Source organism: Brassica napus, unplaced genomic scaffold (genome assembly GCF_020379485.1).
Source record: "Brassica napus cultivar Da-Ae unplaced genomic scaffold, Da-Ae ScsIHWf_415;HRSCAF=642, whole genome shotgun sequence".
Lineage (NCBI taxonomy): Eukaryota > Viridiplantae > Streptophyta > Magnoliopsida > Brassicales > Brassicaceae > Brassica > Brassica napus.
In genome coordinates this window covers 4965-16664 of record NW_026016493.1, presented here as the reverse complement: position 1 = coordinate 16664, position 11700 = coordinate 4965, and the positions used below count along the sequence as shown (strand labels likewise).

Genomic DNA, 11700 nt, shown 5'->3' with positions numbered 1-11700 from the left:
AAAGTTATTCGGATCTATTAAAAACACAGACCTAACCCCCGGATGGAAGGTGCAGCCCACGGATAAACCATCTCTCGGACATTCAAATGGACCAAAAACCAATAGTCCATATCCGTTATGCTTATCAAATAAAGAGACCAGAGCACAATTTTATGTGTTTTAATTATTAATTCACGTATTTCTGTATGGACAAATCAAACAGGTGGGAATATGGTCCTCTATTTCTGTATGGAGTGATCCATGGCTCCCAACCACTCGTCCGAGACCAGCAAACAAAAATCAACATGACACTTATCCGGACCTCACAGTGGATTTCATCATTGATCCTGTTTCACGAACTTGGAATTCACATGCAATTCAGACGTTGGTGGACCCCCATGATACTAAAAATATTGAGAGTATACTTCTGAGTAGAAACCAGATGGTTGATATGGATGGATGGCATTTCACAAAGAATGGAAATACTCGGTTAAATCAAGATATCAGTTAGAACGGGTCTATCCGGATAAGGAAAACCCACCAGAGTTCTATGGTCCCACAGTAGACTTTCTAAAAGCGTTCTGCTGGAAAGTGAGATGTTCATCGAAGATAAAGCATTTCTTATGGCAAATGGTATCTGGATGCATAGCTGTTAAGAAAAATTTGCAAGGAAGAAGAATACGAGGAGATATATGTTGTGCTAGATGTGGAGCTGAAGAGGAAACAATAAAACATGTATTTTTTGAGAGTTCTTCTGCGCGTCAAGTTTGGGCTTTGTCAAAGATACCGTCAAATCCAGATTTCTTCCCTACTAGTTCTCTCTTCACAAATATGGACCATCTTTTCTGGAGAGTACGCCCGAAATTAGAAGATCATCACTTTGCGTGGATATTATGGTACATTTGGAAAGGAAGGAATAACAAGGTTTTTAGTAATTTGGATATCGACCCACGAGATACACTTAATCTTGCGGAAACTGAATCAACACTTTGGGCTGAAGCCCAGGTGATGAACATTCAGCAGGTTTTACACCAGGCTGAGGTTACGCATCGCCAGAGGAGAGTAGGACGCTGGTGCTTTATAGATGGTTCCTGGAAAGATAAGAAGGTTTTTTCAGGACAAGGTTGATTTAGTACTCTCGAGGGTTTCAAAGGTTTGATGGGAGCAATAAATATTCGGGCAAGTCTCTCACCTCTACATTCGGAGGTGGAAGCTTTGATATGGGCGATGGAGTGTATGAGAAATTTATGTCAATTTCAGGTTACTTTTACTACAGATTGTTCTCAATTTGTGAAGATGGTTTCGGAACCAGAAGAATGGGCAGCGTTTGAGAGTTATTTGAAAGACATAAAGATGTTGAAGACAAGTTTTCTGAGCTCAGAAATCATTCATGTACCCCGGACGGAGAATACAAAGGCGGATAGTCTAGCACAGAATGCCAAAAAATAATCGTCTCTCGTCGTTCACATGGATGCAGATATTCATAAAATGACTATATATATTAAGAATTTTAAATAATATTTAATGTTATTTTTCAACTGAAAAATATGAACAAATGGTGAAAACTTTTAAAGTGAAAAATCCAGAAGACCTAAAAATATATTGATTGACCTTACTCCAAACCAACAACAGAAAACTCTTTTAATTTATACTTAATTTGAAGCACAACGCGACTATACGATTACATATATTATTATTTTTTGAAAAAAGACTTATATACGGAGACGCCCATGTCCAAACTGCGTATAGCTACTGGTAGATTAACATGGGGTGATCACCAGCTTCTCTGGATGCTTTCGGCGGGTTCTCCGGCGGGCTATGCCCAGATTTCGGTGGACGGTCATTACGCGGTAGTCGGATCTTTTTCGGAGGCATCCAGATATCAGGATCATAAAAAAATAAATAAATGTTTTTGTAAAATTGATAGAATAAACTATTTTGTATCATTCTATTTAATAAAACTTGTAATCCAGTTGCAGATCTACTGTATAATTAACACAAAAGCTGCTTTTATTTTCATCCTCCTACATTTAAATACTAAACTTGTGAAGTATATTTTGTTAGCACTGGAAAAAGCTATGTTGAAAGTTTGGTAGGGAGAAGTTAAATATGGGGATATTCCATTTTATTCCCTTTGTATACTCGTAAAGAATTATGTATGCTAGAGTTATATATATAGCCTCTACAAGTCATTTTTATAAGAAAAAGTGGTTAGGTTTTATTTATTTTATTGAGGTAAATAGTTTTGAAAATTCTGAACCAATAAAGCAGTTGTAATAAAACGTGGTTTGCTGTTGTAAGGCCCGCTTTTTTTCGGCTTCAAGCCTATTGGGGACCATTTTTGGATGATTGAGGATCAACTATCCAAATTCCAAAACACTTTCATGTTTTGTACCGATGACATTCCTTATCTCCTTTTTGTGCACTGATTACATTATTAAAAAGGTGTGCTTACAACCGGAGCGATGCGCATCACTAAAAGAAAAATGTGATAACAGGAGAAGCATGTTCAAAGTAAAGAAAACCAAAGATGGTCTTTACTTGTATTTCTGCAGCCGGAGCTCCGAAGAGCTTGTCAAGTCGAAATCAACGATGATGTCCCTATCTCATTCGAGAAGATACATGACCGGGAAGGGAGAATAATCAAATAATTTCAAATAATAAATAATACTTATAAGAAAGTAAATTCTTTTAAAAGCAAAAATTTTCTTATCACAAATAGTATTATCTCCGGTCAAATTTTCTATTTTTTTTCTTATTTCACAAAGATAATTTTTTTTTATATATTTAAAGTACTTTTGTATACTTTTGAAAAATATTAATTAAGAATATTTGAATTGAATAAATTTCATTAGTGAATAATTATTGGAAAGTGTATAGAAAATACATATTATATTTTTAATAAGCGTAAATACTCAAAAAAATTTTACTTTTAAGAACAAATGAAGTACCAAAAATTAAATAGCATTCATTAAAGAATAAAAAACTAAGGTAACCTTAATGAATAAGAAATTTAATATAATAATTATTTTTAAATTATTTATTTTAAATTTTATATCTTAAATTTAAAATTCTAGATCCTAAATCCTAAATCTCAAACCTTAAACCCAAAAAAAATAACTATTCTTGACCAACTAACCCTAAAACTATATGTTTTTAATTTTTTAATAAACATTATTTTTGTTATTTTTATGATAGTTTTTAATAATATCCAATTGTATTTCTCTTCTAAAAATGTTTTACTGGAAGGCTATCTACTCTGATTTTTTTTTTTTTGTAGAGAAATAGCTTTCTACTTATCCTAAGCGAATGATGAAAAAATCACATCAAGTAACAATGTTGACAAATAACTAGTCTAATTAAACTTAAGATAAGTTAATTGGGTTGATTGATTATCTAAGCGAACTATCGAAGTAATCACTCAAATAATGTATTTGAGGCTGACTTTCAGTTATATAAAAATCTAGATAATATGCTCTACGTCAATCTCAACTAGCTTGACATCAATTTGTTAATCAGTGAAGCTCAACACCTATTAGAGGCCGAATAACTAAGGTCTACGCATATTTATAAAGAAAACATTGATTCCAGATGGGTTTATGCTAAGTATATATCATAACTTTTCACTAAGAGCATCTCTAATCCCCCTCTATTTAGTATTTAGAGATAAAATCACTACAAACATCTCTACTTTTTGCCTCTAAAATAGAGATTGCTATTTCTCTTCTCTATTTATATAGGAATAAATAGCATTTTTCTGTATTTGAAAATTTCTATTTTAGAAAAATACATTGAAGCAAAATTCATCTCTATTATAGAATTTCTTTATTTTAGAAGTAAAAAAAGGGAAATATATTGAAAATGGTCTAAGCATGTAGAGAATCTGTCCGGCTTAACAGAAAAATCCACCTCCATATCCGAAGCAGAAGGGATAGTCGGCTCATCCTCAAATGTAGGAGGAACGACGCCCTTGATGTTAGCCTCTGCCAAAACTACGGTCTTGTACTGATCCATCTCCTTGGCCAAATTCCACTTGCCGGTTTAACGCCTGAGCCACTCTCTCGTTAGCTCCCAGCGAGCGGTAATCCTCGCCCCATTCACGGCCATCACCATCTCGTACTTAAAAGTCTCCGCTGACTTTCTAAGGTCGCTCATGATTTTCTCTAGTTCTTGTTTTTCCTTGCCTAGGGTAAGCGCCTCAGCCGAAGACGCCTCCACCATGGACTCTTGGGCCTTGACCTTCGCCTGAAGATCGCAAATCTCCATTTCCCTGGCCGTGCATTTGCCTTTCTTTTCAAACAGCTGGCAAATTAGCTTTTCCAGTTCTTCCCGATTAGAGGACACACCCTCTTCCGACAATCCCTCTCCTAAATGGTGAAGTTGAGACAAATTCTATGCCAATGCAAAATTATCATCAGACGAGAGTATATCAAAAGACTAAAAATAACGACCAATTAAACATTTTGCTTACCCGAAGGAGTTCGCCATGGAAAACTTGAATCACCTCCGAAGGTTCTCCCTCCGAAAGATGAGTCTGATCCTGAAGAAATACTTTCAAGTTCAAGTTGGAGAGAACAGTGGATAGCCCACCAGACGAGTGCCCAATTTCGGCTTATTGATGAGCTGACCTCGTAAGTACACCATCCTTTGACTTCTTCCCCTGAGATGAAGAAGTTGGTTCTACTTTCACCACTGTCTTGCGCCTGCTCTCGGTGATCGTCATATCATCATCCGAGGTATCCTTGCTGACGAATCCTTTTTGCTGACACCGCCTTTGTCGCCTCCTTGAAAGCGACCATCGGATATTGCGCAGCGTCTCCTGACATGTTCTCTGAAAACAGGGGCAAATCTAGAGTATTTATTTCTTGGGTGCACTATTGATAATAAAAGCTAAAAATGTACAAATGAGCTTCGAACCTGGGTTATTATGGGTGCACAAAACTGACTTTTACCATCTAATCCACCAAAATCTACATGCTTTTACCTATAAAAATTTGAGTCTTAAGATATCTATGGGTGCATGTGCCACCACACCACATAAGGTGGCTTCGCCACTGTCTGAAAATAAACATCAAAGCGGGAGTCGTTAAATATTCGAGTCAAAATTTTCATGCAACACCGTTGAGCTAAGCAAGTACACCACCTGACGGTGTTCGAGGGGAAGCGTTCGCGCGCGAAGAACGTTACTTTCTCCCTCCGAAAGAGCATGATGAGTTCCAGCTGCACACAAAAATTCAGATATGTCAATCAGCAGATCGAGATAAGCCACCTATCGTATCATAAACCTATCTACGAAATTTCATCGATAAAAGGATCCTGGAAGGATCATAAAAGCATATCTCTCCTGCCATTTCTTCCTGAAGACATGAGCGTTACGGTCATTCTTCAAAAGTTCCTCTAGGATCGGCAAACGGCTGCAAGGGCCGAGATGAAAATGACCCTCGCCACTGTTGATGGGGGCTAAATGATAAGCGTAGAACACCTTGTTAACACCCAAGGGGATGCACTTTATGTCCTCCAAGTTCTGAATAGCAATGAGAATCCTCCAAGCGAGAGGATTGAGTTGAGAAGGTGAGATCCGGAAGTAATCACATAACCATGCGATAATCGATGGCACTTCTCCTCTGAATCCCGAATCAAAGAAGGCTTCGGAAACGGCAATCTCTTCCGGCATGCAGTTATAAGCCTGCTCAGAAGAGCTAGATGCACGGAGAACAACATAAGGAGGGAGTAGATATTTCTTCCGCCATTCTGCAAAATCGTCATCCCCCACTAACAACGCGGGACCCACCAGAGGTGGAATCAGAGGGGCGTAAGACAATGGAGCTGGAGCCAAGAGGTTATGCTCAGTTTCGTCGTGCGGATCTGATGAACTATCGGATTTGGAGATGGGAGAATCTAGTCTCTTCTTTGATTTGACCTTCTCGGCCGTTAGAGGAATGGAAGAACCAGAGCGCTTTGACATATGTGAATCGTCTCCTGGCCAATAAACTAGAGGATGAGAGAGGATAGAATCGACCTACGCACCTAAACGACTGGAAAATCACGATCTACCTAATCCTAGAGAGAGAGTGAGAAATGGTACCTAAAGGTGAAGAAGCCAAGACCGAGCTGCGCGATTATGGAGTGAAAAAAGAAAGGGTGGCATTTAGAGTAAGAGTCGTTGATATCTTCTCGAGAAAGCTGATAATCTTGATCCCCTTACAAAAATAAAATAAGAAAGGGGAGATTTCAAAATTCAAATCAAAACCCCCTTTTTTTAGAAAAATTGAATGAAGAAATAGATTCGGCCGGTTCGCAAATAAAGAAGGAAAATCAGAGACATTAAAGCTGAGTTGATCGACCAAACCCCCGACTCCATAGAGGTAAAGCTCCGACGGAGCACATCCCTCCAACATCAAGACCAAGGGCCTGGACGCTGAACATAGTGACTATCTTATGCTCACTAAAGCGAAGAACATCCCTTCGAGTAGTCCTGTGTCAACCTACGAGGGCCATTCCAGGTCATGAACCCTGCATACTAGTCCTATCATCAACAAACATGAGGAGCCAGGGCTTCGAGCCCTGCAAGATCATCTCCAAACAGGTATAGCACCTACGGATATCAACTATGGACTCCGGTTTATTCATGGGGATGCCGGCTTTCCTCCTGGTTCAAACACGATTCAGGCCTAAGAAGAACGTGGGAAACGGAATAACTGAAGCAATATCATGCCTAATGGAGGCCTACCGAAACAGAGCAACTCCGATTGACTCAAGTGCATAGGTTATCTCCCGAATTCGATGACGAAATCAAGAAATAAGGGGCAAGCTGTTGGGAAAAAATAATCTGGTATAAGAATCCCCCAGGCCTCGAGCAGGATACTGGCCTCCAGGTTCCTACTAAGAGAAAGACCCGGTTCCTACCGTTGCTTCCATCTCCGGGTAAAATTGAAATTTTCTACATAAGGGATCCTTCCATATTTCAAAATATGGAAGAGTTTAACCTACCTAACCGACATCTCCACAGTTATATAAGGGAGCCCATACCCAAGAGCAAAAGAATCGACATTCATAGACTAAGAGATTAGAGCTAGGCAGCTAGAACTAGGGTTTATACATCAAACGTTGTAGTTCCTGCACATTCAATCAATAAAACATCTCTTTGCTCTCTATTCTTGCTCGTTTTCCAGCTCTTCTATTGTTTCGTAGTACTCACAAAGATCCTACACAAAAATACCCTAACACGTCACACACGCTTTCTTTGTGTGTTACACTCAGCATTCCTACGACCATCTCATTCTTTACTATGTTTTCATCACTTTATAGCTTACATGTCCTAGTTAAGCATGTCACATCCATGTAGCATCTTCATTTCTGACATGTAAACACTCCGGATAGCTAATCTCCATCAGAGTTTTGTAGAGACGGTTTAGGGATCTAGTAACACATACAAGCAATCTTCCACATGAATTTGTGAGTGTTAAATATACGACTTTCATGTTAGCCTCACATCTGTTTTCTGTTGCTTATCCAAGACTCAATATGTTATGGTTCACATCAGACATATAATATATGTCTTTGAGTGCCTTCTTCGCACCAGCCTTGCACACAAAGGTAACCACAAATTTTCCTAAAATGTCAACACACGATCCATCACCAAACTTCACCTTACCTTTGATGTTTTGATCCAAACTCGAAAAGAATTCCTTGTTTCATGTCACGTGATTACTCGCTCCATTATCCAATTACCAAACACTTGCATTGCCTTTGTCGATATCAAGATTCTTCGGAATCAGTTTGTCTTTATTCAAGAACACTACCTCGTGTACGTAAAGGGTGCCCGTCTCTAGTGTCTCGTTTATGTTGGTTTCTTGATTCTTTATTGGTTTCCGGGACAGACAGTTGATAGTGGCATGGATTTTCACATCTCCAACATATCACTTTCGAACGATCCTTCTTAGAGTTTTTATCTATGGTGTGTGACATGGTTTTGGTTGTTTAACCGACCTCGTCCTCTACCTATTTCATTCCGTCCTCTACATCTACCACAAAAACTCTCATAGTTCCTCTGACTATACTGGCCCTTGGTATTCTTTCTGAGTTTTTCCCCTACACGCTTCTCACACGCCTTTAGCCTTCCAACTATATCCTTAAAGCCCGTAGAATTTAGGTCTAGGACTTGCTAAAGGGACTCTATGATCTGGATGTAATTTTGTCTCAGAAGTCCCTTCAAGAATTTCTTCACCATCTTGGACTCTTCTATGTTTTCTCCTAACGAGGCTGCTTTGGAGGGTAGGCCCGATATATTTACCGCAAAGTCATCGACCATATCATTATCATCCATCCTCAACCTATAAAACTCTGTCATCAACGTATGAAGTCTCACATGCCTTAGATAATCAGCTCCAAGGTGTCATGACTTGATAGGTTCCATATTTCTTTTGATGTGGTTTGTTCTCCCACCTGGAGAATCAAAGTGTTGGGAACAGATTGAAACAAAAGAGCACTCACAACATTGTTCTTCTTTTGATCATACGAACCAGGTTCGGTTGTGTCTCATACTTCATGAAACCGCAACAAAACCTTCATCCTCATCGACAAAACCGTATAGTTGATGATGACAACATCAGACATTGGATGGATACGGACCCGAAGTCCTTTGTGCCTGGTGCAGCTCTAGTCACGTTCGCCATCTTGCGTTTGTGATCTCCTTACAGTCACCAGATCGAAGCTTCAACTTAGGCTTAGATCAAGTATTCAATCGAAAGCTATGTTACCAATTCAAATCTCTAGAAACATAAAGATTTATAAGAATAATTTTTTTACTTGCTTTAGAAACTTTTCAAAACTAAATATCTCAATGTGTCTCATAGATATTATGGAACAACTCTCCATTCTCCATGAAATCTATATTTATAGTGAAAAGCAATTTTCTTTTACATATGGAATATGAAAACAAACCTAATATCCAAATAGTAAACGTTTTTTTTAATTCTAGATTTTTTTTTTATGTTATCTCGTAACATATTAAACATTTATTAATATGCTAACTTTCAACAAACTAAATATCACAATGTGTCTCTTACATAGAACACCTCTCCATAAAATCTATATTTATATTGAAAAACAATTTTTTTTTTACAGATGAAATATGGAAACACAAACCTAATATCCAAATAGTAAACTTTTTGTTTAAAATTCTAGCATATTAAACACTTATTATTTTTGTTCAGAACCTGAGACAGAACAAAGGGAACAGAAAATGCAGAAATAACCGGAGGGTTGTCCGTGAAGAAACTTGATATCCCATAGATCAAACCGTCTAAATCAAAAGATGAAGAAGTGGTCAATAGATAGTTGCAAGGTTTCCTCGTACGTCAGAGACTTTGCAGGAGCTATTGCACTGCTTAGAACAGAAGTTAGTAGAGCCAACCCGCCATTGAAGCTCTTGAAGAAGCTTTCCATGGAGATTGGGTTGGGGTCTTCTTGGTGGAAATATGCTAGGGAGTGAGAAGGGTCTCCCTGGTTCTGATCTCTTTTCGGATAAAACTGACATAGGAGTAAAGCTAGCGACTTTCAAAGCTTCCATGGCTCTCTCTTTCTCTCTACACTACACCAAGAAGTGTCTTCTCCGTATCATCAAACGTTCAGGAAAGATTAAAGAAGAAGTGGCAAAAGTGTGAAGACAAGCATGATCCTGTTTCTAGTAAGCTGACGTGGACTGTGTAGTCAATCTCAGCCACAGCTTCATTGACGCGTGGCATTTTCGGATGAGATGTCTCTTGAATGTTTTTGGTATCAGAGCATCATTATTGCTGGGACAAAATTTTGAGTTCTTAGCTTTTTTTATTACTATTTTTAGAGTAAGATACATTGTTAAGAGACATTAGGAAATATGCACATTATTACTAGGACTTTGTAGTTACACTAACTTTATCTCCACTTCCACTCATCTTCCTTTCTTCTTCTGAGCTATGATCCTTTACACAATTGCACACACAAATTCCGAGATCTTAAATCAAACTGGATCACTCTCAATTTTCCCACAAAAAACACAAAACCAACAAACCTTTCATATCATCCATGATGCGAAGAGTCTCGGCAGTTGCAGGAGTTTTAAGTTTGCGACCACTCACCAGCTCAACTCCAAGCATCAGTCCTCTTCCCCGTACATCCCCAATGACTACATTACATACGCATATGCATAAACACAAAGTTCAAGACCAAACTATATGAAGAGACGTGTGAGAGAGTTTTACTTTCGTGTTTCTCTTTCAGCTGATTGAGTCTTCCTTTGAGATAAGATCCGACCATCGACGCATCTTTCTTAATCTGAACCTGAACCTCAAGCCTACATTTAACAACATGGAATAACACATCAGATTCATGACTAACATCGGCGTCGCAGTTGATATGATATGTGGTCTTATAAACAACTAAAACATTACAAAGATTCTTCCTTGGAGACAAAACAAGATCATCACCGCTTGGATCATCAGCTAACACTGGAACTGGAGAAGATTTGTCCACTGTTTCGTAATCACAGCAACAGTCCTCAACCAAAGCTTTGTATTTTACCATTTTCCTCTGTATGTATATATCAACAATTTCATCAAAAAGATTCAGTTTTTATATTATCTTCAATCTAAAAACCAAAGCTTTGACCTTTTAACTCTTGTCAACACAAATCAAAGTTCATCAAATTCAGACACGAACATGTAACTGAGATCCTTTTTGTCCACATTCCGTTATATCAGATTGAAGCAAAAAGATGGAAAGTAAATAATCACGAACCTGAAGTGAGAAACAGAGGAGTCACCACAGAGAGAGATGTGGAGAGAAGAAGGGGAAACTCCCTCAATGAGAGACACGTGTCTCAAGAAACGTTTGTTCTTGTCCTTAATTAAATAATGTTTTTCTGATAATAACTAATTTTGATTTATTTTTAATCTTAATTATACTAAAAACTTTAGCTAAGAAACGGCGATAATGTTGGTCTCATATTTTAAGTGATGCCAGCATGAGATCACAGGCTAAAGACGCTTAAACTGGAAATCAAACCGAATTTCTTTTCGGATCACACGAGTCAAATCAATTAAACCGCTTATAAACCAGCCAACCAATTTATAAACCAATGAATCAAACGATCTGCCTAGCAAAAAAACTCTGATTAGTAGTGGAACTGAACCGAAGCGCGTCTACCGGTTTACACGTTCCACTTGACTTTCCTCATCACCCCCAACGCCTTGGCCATCTCTCTCTTTGCCGTCTCCGTTGTATCATTCGCTTCTTTCACCATCTCCGCCGCCTTCTCCGCCATCTCCTTGGCCTTCGCCGCTACCACCTCCATGCTTTCCACCAGCCCTCCACAATCTCATCCCACGAAGTTGGATCTTCCGCCGACGTTTTCCCCTGGGCATCCACTATACCCATCACTGTTTCAACATCTTCCACCATTCCCGCCGACTGTGCCGCCATGGCATCCGCGTCTTCCTTATAACCAAAGCCTTTGCCAAGATTGTTGACACCTCCTTCACCATTGCTACAGAGACTCATTGTAAGAGCTTGGCTTTAGATTTGAGAAAACAGAGAGGTTTAGATTTGTACAAAACCTCTGGCTTCTGACGTACGTTGACTATCTTTTCTTGATATCCACGGCTGTGTTGAAAACTCCAAGGGTTGGCTGTGTTTACACACAAAACAATTGGTGTTCTTCTCGTGGTGCTGCATCATGAAACC

The 11700-nt window shown here is 38.7% G+C and overlaps 1 long non-coding RNA gene across 1 annotated transcript; it reads right to left on the bottom strand.

The window, feature by feature from the left end:
- Positions 1-8978: 8978 nt before the first annotated feature.
- On the bottom strand, positions 8979-11291 carry LOC106423140. The gene is made up of 4 exons (XR_001284580.3): positions 10756-11291; positions 10410-10548; positions 10221-10312; positions 8979-10144 (listed from the first exon to the last, which is right to left on the bottom strand). It is a non-coding gene; the product is annotated as an uncharacterized LOC106423140 (long non-coding RNA).
- Positions 11292-11700: the final 409 nt, after the last annotated feature.